Consider the following 25,738-nt stretch of genomic DNA (forward strand, 5'->3'; position numbering starts at 1 on the left):
GAACATATTTCCTGTTCTGGACAACTTCATAAAGTTAACAGGAAGGTTATCTTCAGAGATATCAAATGCCAGGTTGGCCCTTACTGGGATCAGCATTTCAACAAGATATTACACATGCAAAATGTATCTCCTTGTTATTATCCTTCTGATGTTATGGCTGCCAACTGATTAAAGAACTTTTAGTTGAACTCTGATTAAATAATTGGAGCAACATGATTGATTACACAAATTTACATAATGCCAAAACTTTCATATACATGTCTCCTAATTAACACTTTAATAGACAATAATTCCATAGTTGTACTTTTCTTTATAATAAAGAGGTAGTGTAACAAACAAAACTATTATCTCTTATTCTTTAGTACAAATAGAACCTAACTTTAATTATTTAGCTTCAAATCTGCTACTAATATGCCACAACCAAACCGCCATATCCAAACAAATATGTCATCAGCTTCACCTCTTGATATCTATTCCCCAACAACCAATTGAAGCTTTAGAGGATAATTGACCCCAATACTGTATAGACATAGTATATGAGTTCTCTTTCTTACTTTCTACCCCTGTCCCTTATACAAATGCACAACTCAGAATATTGGCCATGGTAGTGACAGGAAGCCTGTGCTAAGTTGTCTCTATCCAAATATTGCTTTGTCTTATGGGATCCAGTTGGGAGAAAAGGAGAAAACCATACCGGATCCTAGATTGCAGTTTGCAAGAGCCTTTAAGATTCAGGCTAAATCATCTATCAGCGTAACCCAGTCCACTGCTGATAAAATGAAGTCATTGACAATGGGTGGTTGTGCATTTTCCTCAAGCCAATCAGTGATGTGCTGACCTACATAAGCCAAATAAAAGAAATTTGTTAAATTTATGCCAAAATCTTTAACTAGCTTAGACATCGTTTTTCTTTACTATTGCTGACTATTGCAAGATTTAGGTTTTCTTTTTGGGGTTACATGACAGTATTTATCAGTAAACCTCCAAACATCATCGGAATATATAGAGCACAAAATCAGTTTCTCACCCTTCTTCTATGCAGCATACCTAACAACATTAAAATCTACCAACCACCCCACCCCCCCGCAATAACACAATTATTGAAATAGTGCAAAAAAAAAAATTATCAGGTTGTTTTCTCAGCTCCGAAGTATTTTGGGGGAATTTCATGTATTTTTTTTTTAGACTATTTACACATGTGAATAATTTAGCGCAATATTTCCTCTACCTTTACCCTGTATTTTCCCACAGGTTTTAAAGAAGCATCTGCTTCTAACTTGTCGCTGTATCCTTTAATAGTGATTTTAATAATAGCAGATAAATATTTCAGTCTTCTCAGACACATAGCCTGCTGTTAGCAAGAATCATCTCTGTATGTTTAAGGCCTGATTTAATAAAATCTCCATCTGTCTGCCACAGAACAGAAGGCTCTGCAAAATTGTGATGGTCGGAGAGTCTTTTGGGAAGATGGTGGTTTGTACAACCATGTGTAGGCTTCTACAATACAAAAGAGACATGGCTGTTGGCTCTGATCATTCCCATTTTATTTTTTATGTTCACTCTCCATTTCAAATGTCACTTCAATGTGTAAATAAAACCCCTGAAAGTCACGCATGTATTGCCCTCCATTCTGCATCACTCACCAAACAGACTTACCTGTGGAATATGCCCAATTACACAATATGAAATACGGATGGCTCAGCCCCGAAATCAACTAGTTATAAAATATGGGGAAAGTAAATACTGGCAAGTCTTATTATATGTTTGACATTTCCCCCAATGATAGTGATAGGCTCTTACTAAGATATGCAATAAGTTGCATGTTGCTGTGTAGATTTATATACTGTCTAACGTAAGAGTAGTTCATAGTATAAACAGTGCAGTAGTTTGCATGTGCACTGTTGCATTTCATCAATAATCTCCAAAGTACAAATGCTGTTTGTGATCAGCCCCACATTTCCCACTTTGCTTTCTTGTGTTACAAAATACTACATAAATGGTGGTAATATCCCCCTTATTATTAATCTCAGCACTGCGTTTAATGACTATGTGATTATTCTACAAAGCTAGATAACAAACTGAAAGATGACTGACTTTCTTGGCACTTTCATACCAGCATGCCTGAAGATAATAAGACTAAAGAGATTCTTCTCAAAGAAATATTGATTGGGGTTGTATATAGATAAATCATAACCCACTAGTAGGACACAGCAGAAGAAATTCAGACGAGACTGGAGTCAAATACCAGTATTCCTGCTAAGATATCAAGCACCATGAACAGTTCTGTACTGAGGTAACAAGTCTCAAATTCCATCTGTACCCATCTATTGCATATATTCCACATTTTGATCCTAACATAAATGAAGGGTTAATAACTATCAGAACATTCCCAGAATGACTGGTGCCCCACCAAACTTTTCCTGTGGGTACCTTAGTAGAAACTAGGGTCTATATTGGTGCTTTGGTACTTAAAATAGAAAATCTGAAGTAAGGTAGAAGTCATTTTAAAAATCAGGCTTGTTTCACACTCCAGGCTTAGCTGTATATAGAGGAGACATACAGAAATTCACAGGATTTATTTATGTTCCATAAAGTTCCAACAACTGTGATAGGATGAAGCAATGCTTCATAAAATAATTAATAAGGACACTTTCACAATGTCCTTGTGCATGTGTATATCTGGCAGCCTAATTAGAACTGTCTTTTGCAATATAAAAATTGTCTATTTCATGACATTAAGCCATACTTCCACATTCAGAAACATTTCCTTTGTCATGTTAAGCCTTCAAATGTGCATTAATGAAAAAGTTACATGTTACATTTTTCCAATTCTGATTTCCTTCCATGATCTACAGTATGCACTCTCCGCGTTCTACGATTGGGAAAGTCTTGGATTGATGTAATTGTTGACATAGAGAGGAGAACATTTGTGAAGACCATCTATTTTCTTCTTTCCTTTTTCTGTAAACCTCCATTGAAGGGGTAGGCAACCTGCAGATGTTTGGGCCTTTTTTCAACTTTCATCAACCCAGCTATCCTGGCAATTATGAGGAACTGTGGACAAAGGATTATTGGATTACTGTTGTTCAAATGAAAGTGGAAACAATTTAATGGCCACTGGTGAAAATATATAAGTATTGCAAACACTGAATTTTAGCAATGGATCATTCAATACAATTAATGCATTGCCTGTAACAGGAGAACAAAATAAGTACAGCAATGTAACAGAGCAGAGTTATAGCCAATCTAAATTCACTCTACCAACACCTGTAAGTGCAAGCAATATGTTTCTTTTAAACAAGACCTGGAAAGCATCTCCAAGGGTATCCTTGGGGATTCTACACTTTTGGACCTAATTAATCACTGGTTGCCACCGAAGCTCCACTTTACTGCATATGAAGCAGACATGACTTGGTAGTAGGGGTAGGCAAAGAAATGTTATCAGGAAAACTGCTGAGCTACCACTGTTTAAAAGACATATAATTTGAAGGCAATATGTATTAAGTGAGCAGTAAAGCTGACATCCAAATGGATTGAACTTAAAATATACATTTGAAATTTAAAGGGGGATAAGCTAGAGAGCCTGTAACATTGCTTTTTATTTTTGCTTTTTTAAAAAAACAAAAACAAAAACCCAATAATTGAGAATAATTGTTTTCCATTAACTATGTTGAAAACAAATTTAATTACTAGAAAAATGTTTTTAAAAGAGATGTATTTTTTACATTGCTGTTCATCAGGAAATCATTTTCTAGTTGACAGTGCTTCTTAATCGTAATATCTTACTTAAGGAAAAATTGAGATACATTTAGTATATGGATAAAAAAGTATTTGGGATGTTTGTTCCCACATTATTAGTTATAGTCCTATTAATAACTGTTTCCCAGTATTCTCAAAGGAATCTATACGAGAAGCAGGTCCATAAAAGCTGTAAATCTATTTACCTCAAGATATACTTCTGAGTACTATGGAAAAAATTACATAATGGCCTTGAATGGGAAAGGCAGAGTCATGAAACTGATTTTCAATTGTGAAAACCTGTTCCACTTCTTCTAGTACTTTTTTCTGTTAAGCAAACTCAGAATAGACTGCCTTTATAGTAGAAAGCTACTGCAAATAATGAACTATCCTTTGAAAACCAACTAGTCAGATGTCTTTTTCCCATTTAATAAAAAAGCAACTTGGATTTGTATGATTTTGATCAGGAAAACAAACCACTTCCCAAGCTACTAAAAGTAGGAATGCCTTTCTTATATTAACTTCATTTATGGAATATAGATAGCAAAGAAAATAATGGACTACATCCTACATTAAGTTAATGAACTTCCATCTAAACAAAATAGGTTTCCCTTGTTCTCATCATCCCTAAATGAGAAAAGCAAAACATCTCATTTTAGTGAAATCTGAATTAGAAATCTGAAATATAGAAAATATATGGCACAAGACAGAGAGAACATCAAAGTTAAAAAAAGTAATGCCCATAGGAATACAGGAATATAGAAACAGAAATTAATAATGCCTGTAAAACTTTAATTCTTATATAAAACTGATCATCTCTATAAATTTGTTACATTCATCATCAACAACAACAACAACACAATATTTTGGTCTGTTAAAATAGAATTTGTTGGATGACATTGCATAGGAAAAGCATTTTGTAAGTTTCAAAAGTTACTTTGTTAAAATCAACTAAAATATGTGAATAACAGATTATTGGATTGCCTGTACGTTTCAGTTTTCATTACTTGCAAAGAGATTTTGTGTGATTTAAAATGCCAAAAACTTCAGTTAATAGCACAGGTTTTCTTTTAAAATAAATGCAATCCTTTAAAATAGCAATTACTGTTATACTTGCAAATTGCTAAAAGTTTTTGGATTGTTCCTAATGTTTTTTTTATTTCCAATATCATTTTTGATTGCATTCATTTTCAAGAGTCCTTTTATTAGCATTCAGAGATTGCTTGTATTTTTTTCAAGTTTAGCCATAAACTGCTTTGAAAATTTTGATAAAAAATTAAGTATTTTGAGTTGTCTTATGTTCTTAAAAATGTTTATATCCTTATTGCAGAACCTGGAAAGAGACAAACAAATTCACTATGACATATGTTAACAGAAGCAGAATTTCGATTGTATAGCAGCTACCTTTCCCTTTTTAACATAAAATACCACCACACATACCCTCCACAGATATCCTATATTTTTATAACACTAATCCTCTTATATAACAGTCTTTATACTTCATTTGTTTTGTTTATATATAAGAATATATATACATATTCTTAAGTTTCCGCGGGTACTTACATGTATGGTATTCAGCTTTGTTCGGGTATTTTCCCACGTCATTATAGTTGTGCTTTTATATGTTCCTACAAAACAAATTTGGATCACCATGCTTTATTTTGGAAATAAAATCAAGTTTAAAAAGCCGTGTACTTCTTCACTGTTCTACAAGCAATAAAGCTAACAATCAACATAGGAAGTCTTGCAGACCTTCTTTTAATCCCTTTACCATAACTTCTTTTTCTACTGGTGGTAAAGTAGCCCCCTACTTATCACACAAAGACTTTGTGCAAAGTCATCCAGTCAGAGGCTGTAACAAAGTGGGATTCTGAATTAAATCAAGAGGCGTATGAGAAGGCTTTAGTGTCACTTGAAAACATCTACTATGAAGCAAGGCCAAATTAGTCATGCAGTGTGTAAATGCAATGAATGTTATCACTTCTTCACCTGTAAACAGCAACTGCGATGTGGTGCAGGGAAAAAATGCATACTTTTAGGCAGCAAGAGCTAAGGATGAACTTGATATGATCTCAATGAAATTAGCCTCCATGCTGTTGCTATATGCATTAGAAGAGAAGCTTCCGTTGCTACTCGATGTATTATACCTTTTTTTTCTTTTAGTACAGGTTTTTTTAATATGTTAATAGCTATTTTTGGCAAACCAATATGATCCCGGCAGCATTTCATATAGGATCTGCAGAATTAAGTTACACCTCACTTGGTAATGGGAGTAGAAAGCAGCGTACCTAATGGTAGTGCAATTGTGTTTCAGATGTGAAAAGGGCAATGTTTATGGAACGTAACACTGGAATCAAAAGTATTCTCCATTCCTGATTGTAATTTCTAGCATACTTTTAGACAAAATGCATTACAATTCTTATCTGAAGTTATCTATCACAAGCAAGTAGCCATAGTCAAGGAAAGGTCAAAATGGTAATTTAAAGTGGTAATTTATGCTATCTGTTATGAATGAAGACCTGTATTACATTAGTCAGAGATCACTTAGAAGTTTGCAAGGACAGAATCACCTTTGCTTTTGGGAAAGGCATAAAGCAATCAGATTATAGGTAAGAGAAGTCCTTTCAAATAACAAAGTCTGTTAGTGGCAGCTGTTTATTTTTGTAGTTCTGTCTTGATACATGTTTTAAATGGACAAACTAATTGAAGTAAGAAGTCCCCTCTGCAATGTAGGTTAGCTCATATTAGCAGTCCCTAGCTTGGCAAGCTCTAGGTCAGGAGTCTTCAAACTTTGCAAGTTTAAGACTTGTGGACTTCAACTCCCAGAATTCTTCCTCCAGTCATGTTAGCTGAGGAATTCTGGGTGTTGAAGTCCACAAGTCTTAAACTTGCAAAGTTTGAAGACCCTTGCTCTAGGTGCATACTGGAACTACAACTCCCAGAATTCCCAGAGAGCATAAATCAATGATAAAGGATACAACAGCTTATTATATGCTAAATAATTTCTTTCAGTCTTGCAAATAACCAGGCCCCATGCCAAATAGGCTTTATAAGTTACAACCAGAACTTTGAATTGAACCCAGGAGCGAACTTGCAACCAAGGCACATCAGAAAGCAGAGGTGAAATATGCAATGAATGAAGAACGTCCATAACTTCCCATGCCACTGAATTTTGTACCAGCTTTAATTTTCAGATGTTGTTCATGAGCAGCCCCATGTACACACATTACAGTAATCCATTGTGGAGATGACCAGGGCATGTTTGGGTGACCTAGAGTTAGACCCTCCCAGTCTAGGAATGGATATCACTGGCTCACAACCCGAACTTGTGCAAAGGTTCTCCCAATCAGGCTGTCACTGTTTTTCAAGTAGGAGGTGTTAATCCAGGAGAACTTCCTTGTTTTACACCAAGTCTCTTTGGAGTAATGCAACTCCATCCAATATCAAATTTGGTAAGTTCCCAGAATCTGAAGCCCACCAAACCAAAACCACATTTACAAATAGTAATATTTAATTAACATTAAATAGCAATAACTAAAATTACCAATAACTAGATTTTGCATTTACACAAGGAGAAAAAAAATTAAATATCATTACAAAGGAACATTCACTGTCTCTCCTTTCATTTCAATGAATGTACCTCTATCTCTTCATGATCATTTTGTTTGTTTCTCTTTATCTTGTATGAATACTTTTCCTTCTTAGGAAATTAACAGATTCTTAATAAACCATTACCCAATGTTTTCAACTCTGACACTTGCAATCTAATCAAAACACCCACTTCCATGTATTTTATATTCTATATAAAACAGCTTTTTTTCTTACAATCTACCACAGAAAGCAGCATATAGCTGACTAGTCTCAGATGTGGTTAGCAAACCTGAGGGTCATCAACTAGACAGGGAAGTCCAAAAACATTTTTAAACACAGACAGATGCAAACCATTCCTGTGTTGCTGTCCATAATTTTTTTTTTTTTAAAATCTAGGGATTGAGCATAATTTGCAGGATCCATTATTTACTTCTTTAAAGCTAACCCCACTCCCTCCACAATAAACCAATGAAGAATTGTCTATAATGATGTTCAAAAGCCTCAAAATATTAACGGTCAGGAAATAAATAGGCTGGGAGACAATGTCCTACTATAACAACTCAAGAGTGTGGCAAGCTTCCAGGGGCTTTAACAAAGTCCTCCAGCTACAGTTTAAATAATTTCAAGATTTGTAACCTCGCCAATTTACAAATCTACAATTAATAGACCTGTGCCTCTAGCACAGAACAAAGCCAATGACAAAGGAAATAGCTATAACGACAATATTTTTTGTTGTTGAAATGTTAACAAGGTCTGACACCAAACACAGAGAATTAGGCCCAGGTTTTCCTCTCTTCCCCACAAACTAAAATCAGGACTTTTTAAGCAAGAGGGGTTTAGTGCATTAATGGTGGACTCCTGGTCTACAGGCCTCCCTAGCAGAGGTGGCATTTAGCAGGTTCTGACCAGTTCTGGAGAACTGGTAGCAGAAATTTTAAGCAGTTCAAAGAACCAGCAAATACCACCTATAACTGGAGATTTTACAGTATCCTTCCCCTGCCATGCCCACCAAGCCACGCCCACAGAACTGGTAGTAAAAACAAATTGAATCTCACCAGGTCCTCACTAATCACAATGCAAACCAACCTTTATAGTTTTGTGGAAAGAAGGCCATTACGCTCTTTCATCAAAACTGCCCTACGACTTCTGGGAACTCTGGAAAAAGTGGCTGATCATGAAGATGCATACATGGAAAATTATATCAGTTTCCCTTCCCCGATAAATGGGAAGAGGATTCCTGTTTCTCTCTCTAGACAGACTTCTTGTGGCCTTGTTCAGCTTCTCCATTTTAAAATGTTTCTGCTCTGCATCAGCATCTGCAGATCAGGTTATATTTGAAGTGTTTATGTTTTTTGTTTTAATACAATAAGCAAAAGTTTGTGGTCAGAGACGGTCTCCTCTATTCCCACTCCTTTTTCTAGAATTATTTTCAGCAGCCTGGGGGCCACAGTGGGTGGGTGGAGGGGATGGTGATATGCAAAGAGCAGTGGTAATTTTCAAAATGGATTTCTTAGGAATTTTCACTAGTGTCCATTTGTTTGTCTATTTCTAGCGAATTAAGCCTAGCCGTACCTTATTAAATTTTCTGCTGGAAACTGGCAGGAAACGATGCCTCCAATTTTCAGCAATCTGACACTGAATGTCAGTGTTATAACTGCAAAGTGCTCAAGGGCTGGGGGGGAAGAGGGGGGAAAGCTCTTCCTGGCATTATTGTTTTACAAACTACTCTGTGTGTGCATATGCAAGCACAATGAATAAGACCAGAAGAATCTTTGCTTGGTTTCTTTCTTGTATTAATCCTTTTAAAATTCCTCTGTCCCTCCATATACTTTTGCCCAAACTGAATTGCAAAAGGAAGCAATTCCATTCAGAGAATTCATCAACTGGAGATTATATACAGGTAGTCCTTGATCTATGACCATAATGAAGCCCGGAATTTCTGTCGTAGGTCATTACGGTAGTCAGTAAAGGTTCCAATGTGACCAATCAGTTTTATGACCTTTTTTTTGCAGCAGTCGTAAAGTAAGCCCATTTATTCCTATGGACTTTTGGGCGGGGACAGAAAACAGCAAAAAACATTGTAAATCATGGTCCCATGACTGGGAGTGTAGCTACTGGCTGTAAAAGTGAGCCGGTTGCCAAGTACCCAAAATGAGATATGTGACCTCAGAGGAAGTGTCACTGTCACAACTCTGAAAGTGGGTCTTAAGTACATTTTGGGGGTCTGACATAACTTGGAATGGTTGCTAAGCATCTGTTTGTTAAATGAGAACTACCTGGCTATGCCCTGTTTAACAACCAAATTATTTGCCTGCTAATCAAGAATCTGTGATTTTCAGGCTTCCGGTTTGAGCTTCTTCAGCAACAGACCGAAACCTCATCTCTGCAAGGCTTCAATCCGTGCTCGCCGCTGGAGTGCCCCGAGCCGGCTGGCTTCGGGGCTAAGCCACCCCATAGAGGTGGTGAAGAGGGGGGAGACTGCCAGCAGGGTTGAGGAGAGCCGCATCTCTCCTCCCCAGCTGGCCATTACTCCCTTTCCCGAAGGCAGTTGCAGTGGTGGTCAGAAATGACCACCACAAAGAAGAACTCGACTGGAAAAGAATGTGCAGGAGGAAGATAAGAAGAGAAAGTTTTGGTTGACCAGGTAAAACAGCAAAAGCAACAAATAAGGTACCCTGGAATTGAAACTGTTTAAAAACAATAACATTGTTCCCTAAGAAGATTTTTAAGCTGCGAAGGAGAGAGAAAAGGGAAAAGATTTGGGTTTTTTTCTCCTTTTCCTATACTGACAGCTAAGAGACTTAAGTTAGAAATTGGAAAAAAAATCCACTTTGACATCAATAGGCATTTAATGCTGAAAATAAAAAGTCAAAGGGATAATAAAGATTTCTGGATAATTAAAAGCTTTTGAAAACAGGAAAGGAGAGAGGAAGAATAAAAGGGCAGGATATGGAAGGGAGGAGACTGTCTGGAATTAAAAAAGAACTTACAGAAAAATCTCAACAAGACTTCCAAAAGATACATTCTAACTGAAATATTGCAACAAAAACCCCAGGAAGAGAAAGTCGAAAAAGAAATAAGAAGATATAACTCGGGACTATCTGGATTACTTGATGATTTCTGGATTCTTGGTTATTGTTTTGAATGACTAAAATCAATCGGGTGGTTGTTTAAAACTGTTTAAAATGGCCCCACTTTTAGAAGAACTGAAAATGGAACTTAAAAAGTACAAAGAAGATGCACAAGAAGGGAGAGGTTCTTTTGGCTTCCTATTTCAGTTTTTAGAAATGGATATTTGGGATTATGAGAAACAACAAGAAATGCCTGCAGAACAAGAAGATTGCGACAAAGAAGAAGCCGTCTTTAATGAACCAGTAATCTTAGATGGGGGGGGGGGGAGGAGGGAAAGAGAATGAAAAGTTTAAGATTGGGAAAAACAACTCCATAAAAAAATAGAGTGAAAAATAAGTATAAAATCAGAAAGCAACAGAAGGGGGAAATGCAGAAGAGAGAATTAGAAATAGAGAGACAAGAGGGTAAAAAGGGGAGGGAGAAGATGAGAAGGAAGAAAGAAAGGAAAAGAAGTCATAAAGGACAGAAACAAAATACAAAGAAACAGGGCCTATTTAGAGATAATGGGTGAAAATTTAATGGAAAAAGGGATTCTGCAAAGGTACATAAGATAGTATGGTTATATTAGAAACAGAAATAATTTTAGAAAATATGAAACAATGTATGATTAAAATGTCTGATAAAATAGCTATCGTAATTCAGTGGAATGCTTGTCAATAAATAAATGTAAGAAAAGGTATATTTAATGATTTATAAAACATATGTGAAGAGAAATAAGGGAAAAATTGATTATGGAGATTATATGTGTTTTTAAGGAAGTATGATATTTAATTGAAAAGAAGTGTTAAAGATGTTAAGATTTTAATGATTATTAATGATAGAACTGAACTGGAATGGAATGAGGATTTATAATTACATATATTTACAATCTTTCTTTTTCTTTTTTAATATAGTGTGTATTATAAGAATGTACCAAGCAGAATTTGATTGGAAGTTATGTATTATGTACCATGTTTCTCATATAATAAGGCTGTGTCTTATTTTTTTTTTTGAGCCCCGAAAAAATGGCTAGGCCGTTTCTTCAGAGGTGACTTAATTCCCCCCCCCTCTTGCTTCTTCGGGTGGGCGGGCAGCGATGGCTTGGATGTTGACCTTGGCATTGGTGGGGCACTTCGTATCGGGGTCAACACAGGCAGCACCATATCCGGGTGTGCAACAAAAGTACTTCCTAATGGCAAGCCCCCCCACCATCCCCCCCCCATTTTGCATGTTTTAATATAGGCCTTAATTTGGGGGGAGGAGCTTAATTTCATTTCATGCCTATAAAACATGCTGGGACTTCCTATTGGGGGAGGCCGTATTGTTGGAGAAACAGGGTATTATATTGAAGGTCATAACCTTAAACTATATATTGAAATTTAAATAAGAGTTGAATGGATGTAATTAAAAGATATAAAGGTGTCATACTCCAATTAGTAACTACAGGAGAAAACTTGTTTAATGAGAAAAGATAATATGAAATTGAAACAGGACAAAAGTATAAATATAATGATTTGAACTGAGATGAGATAATCAAATTAAAATTGAGAAAATCAAAAGAGGGGAAAAACTATATAGAAAATGTAAAATAGTATAAGATATGGAATAGAATACAAAAAGAAGCATGAAATTGAGTTTTGTGTCTGTATAAAGTTCAACCCGGGACCATGCTATTTTCAAAAAAGATGTTTTACTTGTATTTTGTATGTGTGAAAACCCAAATAAAACTTTATTAAAAAAAAAAAAGAATCTGTGATTTTCAACTGAGAGTATACATAACACAATACATCTTCCAATAGATGGAGGTTCTTCTCCCCAACTGGATGGATGGTTTTCCCTATCATGTTTTTCACAGCCACTTCATGGACTCTTAAAGTGGGCCATGGGAGGCCATTCAGTTATTTGTTAAACTCATGTGCATCCAGGCATAATACATGCAAAAGAGGGCAAGCCCTTGATCATGTGGTTTCAGGTCACCTTGACATTTCCCACTAGAAGCCCTGGGAACCTCTATCAGCCCTAGGAAGCAGGCAATGATAAACTACTTCCAAAAATCTTGCCAAGAAAATTGCAGGGATTAATCCAGGCAGTTGCCACGAGTCAACACTGATTCTAAGGCAATAATAAAGATAATCTGCCTATCCCAACTCCTTGGAAAGATAGGTAGACAAAAATGCCAAATCCAGTCTGAACATCTAGCTGACTGTGTAACAAACCACAAATAATGAAACAGTTAAGACATGTCTCCAGATTCGTCAAATGTCTATAGCCATCTGACTTCTTTCCAAGGTGTAATGTAGCTTGTCAGGATATCTACATATTTAGGGTACTCTTGAATGATGTTGAAACAAAGAAAAAAAATATTCAGAGGCCTTCAGTGGACTTTTTTTCTTCCTGAGAAACTTTTGGAGAATGTTTTTGCTTCCCAATGGAAATTTGGAAAAATTATTTACCAAATTTCTCTCTACAAATGTGATGGAAAATGTCAGGATGCCCTTTGCTCATCTCTCATCCTAGCCTGCACACAGTTGAGTTCTCATGCCTATATCCTTGCAAGCTTAAGATATTCATCACTCTTCACTTATCCATAATGCTCGGCCTATGGGGTATATGATTGCACAGCAGGTTTGACTAAAATGTTTCAGGCAGATATTTTATGATCGATATGCAGTATCTTGGACCCAAGAACTAAAAAGGGGGAAAATCAACTTTTAGGTGAATGCATGATAAGTATCTCTGCTGGAAGTCCTTCTCACATACATCATGCAGAAGCTGCATAGACTGAGAGACCAGAATTTAATAAGAAATTTAAAACCACTGCACGTAGCAGATAACAAAGTGTTGGATCTAGGCAACAACACCAGGAAGTTCAGGTGTTTGTTTAATATTCAGTGTGCATATTCTTAAGTAGTCCATGCACATATTTTAAAATTTACATTAAATGTTCCTGCACTTTCCCCGAGAACCTGTAAGAAGCAGTATCTTCAATAATAGGTAATGAGACTAGGAGAAAGTCAAAAGAAGGTTTACCCAGAAAAAAAGTTTGGTAGAAAATGTCTTATCATTGCATCTGTTATTTCAATAAAATGCTAGAAGCACAAAGCAATTCTTACTCTGACTCTCATTACATGCATTGCTTTTGGCAAAAATAATGTTATGTGTTTTTCAAGTGCTTGGGAAACCAGTGTGATAACCAATGAAAGTGCTTAAAAAGTTGCTATCTAGATGCCTATTTATAATTCTATACTTATATTCCTTCATATTCATGCCTTTCAGAACAGTGGAATAAAGTATGTATATCTTTACTGTATATTAACTGCATGGCCAAAAAATAGACATAAGCACATTTTCCCTTAATACTATATTACAATATTTAATAAAACTGCATTTTCTCCTTTTCTGGTTATTTAAACATATATAAATGATTCAGAATAAAAGCATCAGGCATCAAGGTCATAGGAGAACACTAGTATTAAACATACATTTTGTTCTAATCAGGTCCTGATTATACATATTTATCATAATTGTTTAGTTCTTACAAATTAAGAACAATGGTTTGGATTTTCATAGTGGACAAATAGTAATTAAGCGGTTGGAAAAGGCAGTGGGTTTCCCTTCCTTCCACAGAAGTATACAGAAATCCATATTAGAATCATATGGCTACAATGCCATTAAGTTCAGTGTATTGCATTGCTTTTAAAGAGGTCTGGAAATAAGTTTCCATTCGTACTGATAAGACACTTATTATTCATATGAACAATAGTGTCATGGTGATATGAAACTCTATACATTTTGTTTATATAAAGGACAGTTTACTGCTACAAATATGACTGACATTACCCTATCATATAGAACTCTCTAGCATAAAAAATGGACTCCAGAAGATGGTAGAAGACAGGAAGGCCTGGAGGAACATTGTCCATGGGTTCGGGATGGGTCGGACACAACTTCGTAACTATCAACAACAACAAGCACAAAAAAGTACCCACTCAATTTAATCATTCCTATATTCATGCTACTAAATATCCAGAACTTTTAAGGCTGGTTTTGCTTTATATTTCTAACATACCCTAAAATATGTGTCTTATTAAAAGCAACATGTGTATTTTATCAGAGTGATACACAAGGAGTAGGGCATCTAAAAATAAGCAAAGTTTCATAGATTTCAGCAGCCAAACCTCTCTACGGCAGCTGACATTCCACAAAGAATTTGGGAAGACACTGGCACTTGTCTCACTGTTCAGTGACAGTAGTTCTGTCTCTCTGTTCACTGACCAAGGATATGAGCAGCAAGCCTAGAAGAACTTTCTATGTTTCTGTATGGCTTTAAAATAAGTGCCAAGACGTTCTGTTTCTGAAAGCTGTTGACACCTCAGGAGGATGCACACAACTCAGTATCATTGTATGAATCTCTGTTTGCTCACCTGTAAAACTGATGATTAGGTTTGGCTTATCTAAAAATATAGATTCAGAAGCAGGTGGCTAGGTTTTAATAAATTGAGCAATGCTGTTGGACAGTAAATCGTAACTGGCATTTCTGTCTGACAGACGACATAAAATTTTAGAGGTTATTATGTCTCCCTGAGAAAGCAGAAAATAGACATTGAACAGAGTTAAAATCCCCTTGACCAAATTCATGGTCTGAAGATTTTTCTGAATTAGAAGTTGTCTGAGGAAGTTGTGACTCTTATCTAGGGAAAGTGAATCTAAGCCCAATTATATATGTCGTAGCTAACATTTTGAAGAAAGTTCCAAGGCTTCAGGTGATACAGAATGAAAGTGTTTGAGATTTGTTGGGTCTAGGTAGAAAGATAGGTCAGGTGACATTAATTCTGTAAAGACAAGTTGGCTGCTGGTATGTTCTTCAGTGCTCTTTTTTACCTTTGAGGTGGTATTCATCAGGTTCTGATCAGTTCTGAAGAACTAGTAGAGGAAATTTTGAGTAGTTCAGAGAACCGGCAAATACTACCTCTGACTGGAGATTTTACAGTATCCTTCCCCTGCCATGCCCACCAAGCCACGTCCACAGAACCAGTAGTAAAAAATTTTGTTTGACACCTTAGACGTTCTAAGTCCATGCTATGTAGAGACTTGCACACATCTTCATGAATCTCTCCATCTATTAGTATTGTCTTTAAAGGTTTCTTAGAGGTTTCTTAGAATCAAGGAACCAATGAAAGAAATAGGCTGTAGAAGATATGCTCCATTATATAATCAAAAGCATTAGCTTCTGTCCATGTTTTAGTGATCCTGATTTTATTTTTACACCAATGCATTTTTCTATGTAGGCATTATTTATTTGTGTCCCATTTCTTGAACACAATTATGTCAGGGTGGGGGGAAGAAAGTAGAGAGGGGGAAGAGAGAGGGGGGAAGAGAGAGAGAGAGAGAGAGAGAGAGAATTCTGTTCTTCAGACTTAAAATCTGAGAACACAAGATGGGGGTAGAATTACGCTTGACTTGTGGTGACCACATCTATGTTATTTTCTTGGCATCAGTACAAAATCTTTTTAACCATTCCAGGAAAAAGGAAGAAGAGAAATGAGACAATAGAGAGGAGTTGGAGAAGGGGGAAATCTGTTTTTCAAGGCCAGAAGAGAAAGTGAACAATGACATTTTTATCCAATGCAGGTTTGGCTGATACTTTCTTGATGGTTTCTTGTCTGAAGGCTAATTGATGGATCTTCAGTTTTGCAAAGTAACTAGTGGAACTAGTGTAGATATGTTTTTTATTTATGACCTTGGATACTAGAAAGAAAACCATGCCATTTATATAAAAAGAAAAAGCCTACAAGGAAAAAAAAAATCAGTGACTAACTCTATCCAACTTGTCTGTTCATTTCGGTCTCCTGGAAGTGATTTCAGCCCACCATCATCTGCAAGCCTATGAAGCCACAGTGCAGGCTGTTTAAGCAAAACACCCCAACAATCCCACCACCATTTCTACGGCAGTCTGCAATAAGTAACAATTCCAGTCTGAATCAGCCTTGAGGAGAGAAGCCTATTCGGGGCCCAGCTTTTCATATTCCACGGGCAGAGTTATCATTACCATTGTTGCCTTATCTCTATTGGTGATTGCTTCTTTTCAGGCAAGTATAAAGGCAAGCTGAATATAAATGTTTTGTCATAAAAACGCTATTCAGACAATAAAGAAAGGGTTATAATAGCACCAAATACAGTCATCCCAGGGCTCTAGCACTGATTGAATATGTATGTATGCATATTCAGGTTGCGTCAAATGCCAGAAATCTACTATCTTTCTCACTGACCACATCAGGACATAAACCACGGTGTAGAATTAAATGACGCTCTGGCATCTTTACTATATAAATATCATAGACTAGGATGCTGCTGCCAGCCCATAGGAAGAAAAGACTGCCCTCCGATAAAACTCTTGATTTTAAAAAATACATACACACACACTTCCATTTCTGGTAATGATTGCTTCCTTTCTCCCTTCCTCTGAAAGCTGAAATGCCTTGAGTGCTAAGCAGTACCAGCCACTTAGCGCCACCCAGGGGCCAAATGCAGCACTTTCGGGTTTTCTTTTGCCCTGAAAGGGAAGGCAAGCTAGTCATTCTGCCCAAGCCTTGTTAGTCCTCTGGCTCCCGCTAAATTATGATGGGACTTCAGAAACCCATGCTTCTCCCCCATAATTGCTAAGAATAGCAGGTGAGGTTTTATTGTGAGCGCCACAAAGGTCCACAAAGACAAAAACTAATTACAGAAAGAGAGAGAGAGAGAGAGACGGTAGGCAGATAGCAGTGGGCTAGAGCTGCCTGCATAGGCAATGCATAGGAAAATGTGACTCATTGTAACAATAAAATACGAAAAGAGGTAGGGGGGGGTTGGGGAGAGGGGAGAGAAGAAGATAAAGCAGGAGATTACAGACCTTGCAGTGGTTTGATAAATGGCACTCTACTTCACTCTGCTTATTGTGTACTTCATACCTTGCTCCTGAATATGGAAGAGAATTTTATTAAAGATTTAGCCACGGTGCTGGTGGTGGTGGGGACTGTCTCACAGTAATTTTCCTACAAAGTAGTTTAATCTATCACAGGGCAGACAGTGCACCTTCTTACCATGTATCATTTCTGTCTATTGAGTAAGTGCTATCCAAATGCAATTTCTTTTCATTTTTTGAATCTGTGATGCATATTCAAGATACATTTTCTTTTTGTCAGGGGCCTAAATTAGGACCTGTATTGTTTTTTTTAAAAAAAAGGTGGAAGGGGGTGGGGGAATGCTAATAAAAAAGTAAACTAGACCATGGCCGTGTTTCTCAATATATTTTTTTTTAATTAGCCTCTCTTTTCAAAAAGATGAAGAATATTTCAAAATACAGGCCGCCCTCAACATACGACCCCAACTGAGCCCAAAATTGTGGTTGCTCAATAAGACATTTATTAAGTGAATTTTGTCCCGTATTATGACCTTTTTTATCCACAGTTGTTAAGTGAATCATGACACTTGTTAAATTAACAACACAGTTGTTAAACGAATCTGACTTCCTCATTGACTTTGCTTGTCAGAAGGTTCACAAATGGTGATCACATGACTCTGGACATTGCAGCCATCATAAATGTGAGTCACATTGCCAAACACCTGAATTTTATGGGGATGCTGCGATGGTTGTGTGAAAAATGGTCATTAATCACTTTTTTCAGTCCCTTTATGATTTCAACTGAACTGTTGTAATTCAAGAACTACCTGTATTAGTATTGCAATATTAAACACACCCTGTGCTTTAGAAAATCTGCAACCGTTTATTTGAGGTCTTGGTGACATCACAAATTCTGTTTCTTCTACAGAGGAATTGTTGAGTCTGTCATCTGCACCTCTATAACTGTCTGGTTTAGTTCTGCAACCCAACAGGACAGACACAGACATCAGAGGATAATTAGGACAGCAGAAAAAACAATTACGACCAACCTGCTTTCAGTCGAGGACCTGTAGAATGCACGAGTCAAAAAGAGGGCTGTGAAAGTATTTACAGACCCCTCACATCCCGGATATAAACTGTTTCAACTCCTACCCTCAAAATGATGCTATAGAGCACTGCACATCAGAACAACTAGACACAAGGACAGTTTTTTCCCAAAAGCCATCACTGCTAAGCAAATAATTCCCTCAAAACTGTTCAACTATTACCAAGTCTGCACTACTATTACTGTTAATCTTCTCATCACTTCTTATCACCCATCCCCTCCCACTTGTGACTGTATGACTGTAACTTTGTTGCTTGTATACTTACGATCTATATTGACTGTTTCCTAGTATGATTTGATTGCTTATTGTACCCTATGACTATCATGAAGTGTTGTACCTTATGATTCTTGACTCTTGACGAATGTATCTTTTCTTTTATGTATACTGAGAGCACTTGCACCAAGACAAATTCCTTGTGTGTCCAATCACACTTAGCCAATAAAGTATTCTATTCCTTGTGTGTCCAATCACACTTAGCCAATAAAGTATTCTATTCTATTCTATTCTATTCTATTCTATTCTATTCTATTCTATTCTATTCTATTCTATTCCTATGTCAGTGAACCTGATATCAATGAAATAGACAATTCAGGATACAGAGCTTATTCTTATTGGATCGTGAACAAAACAAAGGCAGTATCATAGCTAAAATGTCGATTCATGTGATCCAATGACCAAAAGGTAGTCTATTAAAATATTTTGGTTAATGTGGAAGTTATCCCACAAAACTAACTACTTAGGATACCTTTCTGAAGCTAAGTTGTGAACTAATATGTAAAGGATACTGAGTTTTTACTAAGAGTTGGCATCATGTCTCTGTGCTCTGGGACTACAAAATTATTCAGGCCTCAAGCTTTAACAGCTGACAAACACAGAATAATTTTATTACAGCGTAACATTAAAGGGGAGCTCTTCTTTTGTTTACCAGAGTACTTGGTCTACTAATCCAGTGACAATAAATTACAGCATGAGCTGTAAGAAGGTTGGGGCTTGGATCACATATTTCAAACAATTACTCCCTGTTTCCCAACACATTATAAATTATTATGGTAACTTTACACAATTACCCCTATTTCACAATAGGAACTGTTCTCATGTGTTCTCATGTATACCAAATCTGTAATAGACCTGTGAAAGGCACATTCAACTTGCAGGACAGATCTGACAGTGCTTGAAGTGTAAATAAGTAAATCAAACAAAATTGCTAATATTTTCTTTAGTAAAAGATGGCCGGAGGCAAACTATAGGAATCTAGGGTTGTGTGTTTGTGTATTTGTGCATTTATGAGACAGGCAGGCAGGCTGGCAGGCAGGCATAAAAAAGAAGGAGGCTTCAAACTACTTGTGGACATCCCTGGCAAATGTCTCTCCAATTTATACCTCTCATTTAATTGTTTCAAATCCTTCAAAATAATCCATTTTTCACCTCCCACTCTCCAAATATCAAGCCATCTTCCATTATGGGGAAATGACCACATTTGATTGAAAGGTAGGTGATGTTGAAAACAAAATAAAAAGCAAACAATTCTTTGACATAAATTGACTGTTAGCAACATGTACCCCAATACATTAGGTCGGGGTGTTTCTCTCAGGAAATACTGTGGATCTTGAGGAATACATGACACCTAAATCTTTAATTTGTATTAGAAAAACAATTTCAGATTTATCTGGAGTGCTGACCTAATTTAAACCACCGCTAAATCATTTAATATTGTTAGTCAACTTAATAGAAAAGAACTTTACAGAGGAGGAATAGCTAGCACCCATGTTTAGGCTCATTAAGAAATTAGATAAGGAAATTATTTCTTGTACCTTTGTAATGAAATATAACTCTTACCTGAAAATGCTACAGTTTTCATTAATGTCTGTCACAAAAAGCCACTTTGGGGAAAAAAATGTTTCCAATCATTGAAACAAGGTGTAGGCCTTGCAATTCTAGCTCTGCTCGTAATGGTCATGGATGGAAGTTACTTCCATCACTATATCCAGATCCTTCCTAAATGAGAACCAGTTTGGTGCAGTAAGCTTCTGGCTAGAAAGTTGAGTCAGTGGATAGATAGATAGATAGATAGATAGATAGATAGATAGATAGATAGATAGATAGATAGATAGATAGATAGATAGATAGATAGGCAGGCAGGCAGGCAGGCAGGCAGGCAGGCAGGCAGGCAGGCAGGCAGGCAGGCAGATAGATGATTAAAGGCAGAAACACCCTTATATGAAGTCCATCCATTAACATTGCATCTGGATTACTGGCAGACTTTGGACCAGTCATTCTCTTTCTCTTAGCCGAACTCACCTCATAGCATTATCAAAATAAGATAGATGGGTAAATAAATAAATAAATAAATAAATAAATAAATAAATAAATAAATAAATAAATAAATAAATAAATAATAAATCCCTAGAGTTTGTTTGATAGCACTGTGGAAGGAGTTTAATAAATTCAGGAAATTTATTAATTTTGACTAGCAGTTCTAGAAGCTCCAGATGGTCTGGCATCCAAATATAATCTAGGCCAACTCAGCACAGTTTCCAAGATCAACCAAGAGTGATCCAAAGCTGTCAATGACAAACTTTATGTATTTGGTATGAAGATTTTTTTTTCTTTTGAAAGGCAAAGTCTGTATGATCCAAAGTTCAACTGGGTAAGGGGATAGCTTTCTCATCAGATGATCTTTCCTAAGTACATTCCTAAACTTGTTTATTTCAGAAACCCTGCCAGGATCTGGAAAGGAAAATAGCTACCACATTCAGTATATGCAATAATGCTGCTATTTATGTGATACCATTTCTTAATAGCTAGATGTCTCATTAGGTAAAGTCAGATAACTACCTCAAGAAAGCATCTTTTCAAGGGATAGAAAAAACTTCTATATATGAAATGGGAGCAGGGGGAGAGATTTTGTCCTTTGCCTCTTTAGCAAAATATCCTAAGTTAGCTATGCCTATTTAAAGATCTTCTGAACCTTTCTCATCACAGACTAGTCAGTTTTAAATTGTTAGGAATTAGAAAATATATTTCTTTCTTATTTTTTTTTCACTTCTCCTAGTCTGTGAAGAATCCATTTTCATGGATGTATATTATATTAAGTAAATGAAGTGAGGTGCCTCAAAATGTGCCATTGAATTCTATGTCTACCTCTTTTGTCTTCACAACTTGTAATCTACTTTATATTGGAGCATGAATTTGTAATATTCATGACGGAGCATCATTATTTTTTGAAGACATGGTGTAACATCTGCACAGGTACTTTTTTGATATAGATCCAAATTCAATGATCCAATATAATTAGAATGAAGAGGAAGTATGAAAGTACTGTACATACAATATCCATCAGCTTCCACTATGCCTACATGCATAGCTGTAAAGAAAAAAAATGTATACTCAGATTTATTCTTCAGTAATATGATGCTCACATAGAAACTTCACAAAAACCTCAGTAAAATCTCTACATGTGCATTTTCTGTGCGTGATGCAACATTATGCACAAAATGTATGCATAGATTAAATGTAGATTTACAGAGTTAGTAGACCCTAAAAGTTTGAAGTTGGAAGGTTTTTTGAGAGGGTGGTAGTAGGACTGCACTTTTCTTTCCACAAACCAGTTTTGTCTTCCTGTTGCCTATGGCTTTCCTTCATCTGCTTACCAAATAATACTTTTTTTGAATCACAGGGAGACCACAAGCAGAATGCTCATTGGGAGAGCCCATTTAGTCTCACTGCATCTGATGTTAAGATAATTATTTTTCCTGCTGTTCTTTTAGTCACTGAACTCAATGGTTCAATAAAAGTTAGGAAATTCCAAATATTTTTTTAAACCGCTTGAGGTGATATTTTTTCAAATGATTCGATATACTCCCTTGAATGTTAAAGGTTGATTCAACATTTCAAGTATCAAACCATATTTTTAATAAACTCCCTCATGTGGGAAACCTCTTTGTCTCAATTGCTTCACAGAAATACTTCCCCATAAAATAATTTCTCTCTGGCCTAAACCGGGAAGGTTATGTGGTAAAAAATAATTATAATAGGTTTTCACCTGAACCTACATAGCTGGCAAAACCTGCATAGCTTCAAGGAAGGAAGATCTCACACAAATTCTAGTAAGGAATCCATGTCTGGGATAAATACAGAATCTTGGAATCTGTAACAGAAATTTCCTAGCCCCATTTATACTGAGTTAATTAAAATGGAGTATTTTTAAAACACTTGTTCCTAGATTTTTCCCCAAAGGAGATACACAGTACAATCTCCCTGTCTCTTGTTTTACATTACTCACACCAGCTATGGAGTTTTCAGTTCCTGTAATGACTTCTTCCTATAGGCTAGCTCTAGGAAAATGAAAAAGATGGTACTTTTGATCATCCCATCCAAAATCCAGAAGCACAAGCATTAACAAACCTTGTATCGATCCTGAAATACAGTTACAAAATTATCAACAGTGTCATTCCATAAATATGATGATATGGGAGACAATTTGGGAAATGAAACCTACATCTCATTTATTTGGAGAGCTGAATATAGTGTCAGCCGGTAAGATATTTAGGGGTCACTATTGTGCCACACCAAGACTGGGTTTGTTACTTTGATTTATGTGTCATCAAATCTCTGTTGTTTCTCAGTGACTACCTAGATAGACATTCTCATGGATGATCTGTCCCCAGTTTGGTCGTGCAAGCTTTAATCCAATCCATGCATCTGGTATCCTCTTCTCTTTCTTTCTATCTTTCCCAGCATTATGTATATCTCAAGGGAACTAGATCTTTGGGTAGGGTGTGCAAAATATAATAATCTGAGCCTGGTCATATATACTTCAAGTGATAGGAGAATTAATTTATTCTGTTTGTTTTCCTACCATCCATGGTATTCTCAGGATACCTCTCCAACGACAACATTCAAAAATGTATCAGTTACCTTTCTAACCTGCTTCTGAGAGTAAAACTTTAACTTCCACAGGGTGCCACAAGGAAAATCATTCCCTTTACAATACAGATCTTTGTAAGGGTGTTTGCCAGTCTATGAACTGCTAATTGTACCCTATTTCTTGCCTGCTGTTTTCTTGACTATTGATAGTTCTTAAAAGGCAGAAGCCATCCACCACTTCCCTATCTTCATTGTAACTTCTTAAGCTGGTTGCTATACCTGTTGTTTTTAGTTTGGTCTTCTTTTTATTTAATTTGTGCTCCTTCTTAAGTTTGCGCTCCTTGACCTTCCATAGGAAAGCTTAAATATCATTTGCATTTTCAGCTATCAGACCAGTGCAGGGATGGGCTTCAAAAATTTTAGCAAAAGGTTCTCTGCCCGGTGGCTGGGTGGGCATGGCCATGGTGGGCATGGCCTAGTTGGCCTCCTGCACCATGGCAGGAAGGGCATTTTTGCCCTCCCTGGGCTCTGGAGGCTTTCTTCAAGCCTCTGGGAAGGCAAAAACGGCCTGCCCGGGCTCCGGAGGCTCTCTGGAACCTGGAGACGGTCCCATTTCCGGCCTTCCTGAACTTCTGGTTTTTTGCCCTCCTCGAGCCTCCATGCGTGCCCTGCACTTATCTGCATCCAAAATGGGCCACTTGGGACTCTTGGGAGGGGCAGGATGGGGTGGGAGGGACCAGTCAGGAGTGGGATTTGGGGGTTCTTCGAACTGCACAGAATCTTAGCTAGGGCCTCTCCCAAACCCCTGCAAACCTCCAGCAGCCCACCCCTGTACGAGTGCCATCAGCACTGTCACATATCTCCTATTAAATTCAATTATTTTACAGAACTTTTAGATTACACATGACAATAACAAAGGTTCTTACATATTTACCACTCTAAACCACACATGAAAGGTTAAAAAAAAAAAGAAACATTACTATGTATATATGTATAATGCAAAGGAAATGGTCAAAAAGCAACATATGATGTAATTATTATCCAGTTAGTTTCTTATACACTAAAACCGTTATCTAAACTGCAGATCCCAGTTTTACAGCAGTTGATAATAACATAGAGTTTGTGAAGATACTGAATACACTCTGTTAAAAAAATGTCGATTTTCCTTTATAATCTAAGAAAGAACAGGTGCTATTGGAAGGCTTTTCTTCCCCCTTCAGTTATTTTGATTAAGTTCCTAGATTACACAAAACTCTTACATTATACTGCAGTGTTGAATTTCAGCAAGGTGAGGTCAATAGAAAGTAACCCTACTGCATCAATCTCCAAAGACATAGGTTATCACAACCTTTAGCAACTGGGACTCGATGAAGATTTTCCACAAAATGAGAAGAGAGGGTTTTTTTTTTTTAGTTGGAGCATTAATATAGTTGGCCTGACTGAATTATTTCTTAAATAACTATTTAGCTCTTGAAAGAGTTTCGCCGAAGTCTTCAAGCTATCAAGAGGCCCACTTAAAGTAGGCAATTTGGACTGTATTAAAAAAAGACCTCAAAGTTTTGACTCTTGGGAAGAAGGATTGAGATTGATAATTTATCCCACTCTAAAAGAGACTTTAAAAAATGTGGCAGTGAGATAAATCAGCCATCAACAGGCACACAAAAATAAGCAACTACATACCATTTAAAAGAAACAACCAAAAAGCTAAAAAGGAAACAAAAACACCAACACACTTCCTTCTCAGCAGTCAACACCCACATAAGCAAAGATTAACACCAGGATTAATACCAGCCCAACAATCAAGCAGTAAACTATACCCCAATCAATAATCTACCAACTCAGACAAACAATCAAAGAATAAACAACAGTCCAATCAAGGAAATAATAAGAAAAAACAACATTGGCAGGACAAGCCATTTGAAAATAAACTGGTAGCAAATCCCACTCCTTTATAGCACCATGTTAGCTAATTGGATAATGAAATATCTGAGGTGGGGGGGATGAACCAAGCTCAGAGAGCATCAAGGATCACACAAACTTTAAAAAGAAAACCTTCCACCCACTCTGATCACTGGGCAGAAAATTATTCTTGCTTGGGTGACTAAGGGTACTGTTAGGAATAACATAGGTTACCTAATGTAGTTTGGGTAAAATAATATATATAAACTATGATAGTAAGTTTAAGTGTGTGTCACTTTAAACTGCAAAGCATGTATTTTTGGGTGCAGTGTTGAACCGCCATAAGAGGGAGCAAGAGAACCTGATGATTCCTGATGATTGACTGGTTTGATGGATTGATGGTTTGTTAACTGCGTGTTTTCCCTACTGCTGAGTTGCTGAAGGAAGAGAGGAGTTTTGACTTCTTCATATCTCTACTGCGAGGAGATATATTACTGGACTGATATTTGTAAGTTTACTGACCTCTCTTTTTCGACACTGGAAT

The sequence above is a fragment of the Pseudonaja textilis genome, chromosome 1 (genome assembly GCF_049901715.1).
Source record: "Pseudonaja textilis isolate UNSWEBS1 chromosome 1, rPseTex1.2, whole genome shotgun sequence".
Lineage (NCBI taxonomy): Eukaryota > Metazoa > Chordata > Lepidosauria > Squamata > Elapidae > Pseudonaja > Pseudonaja textilis.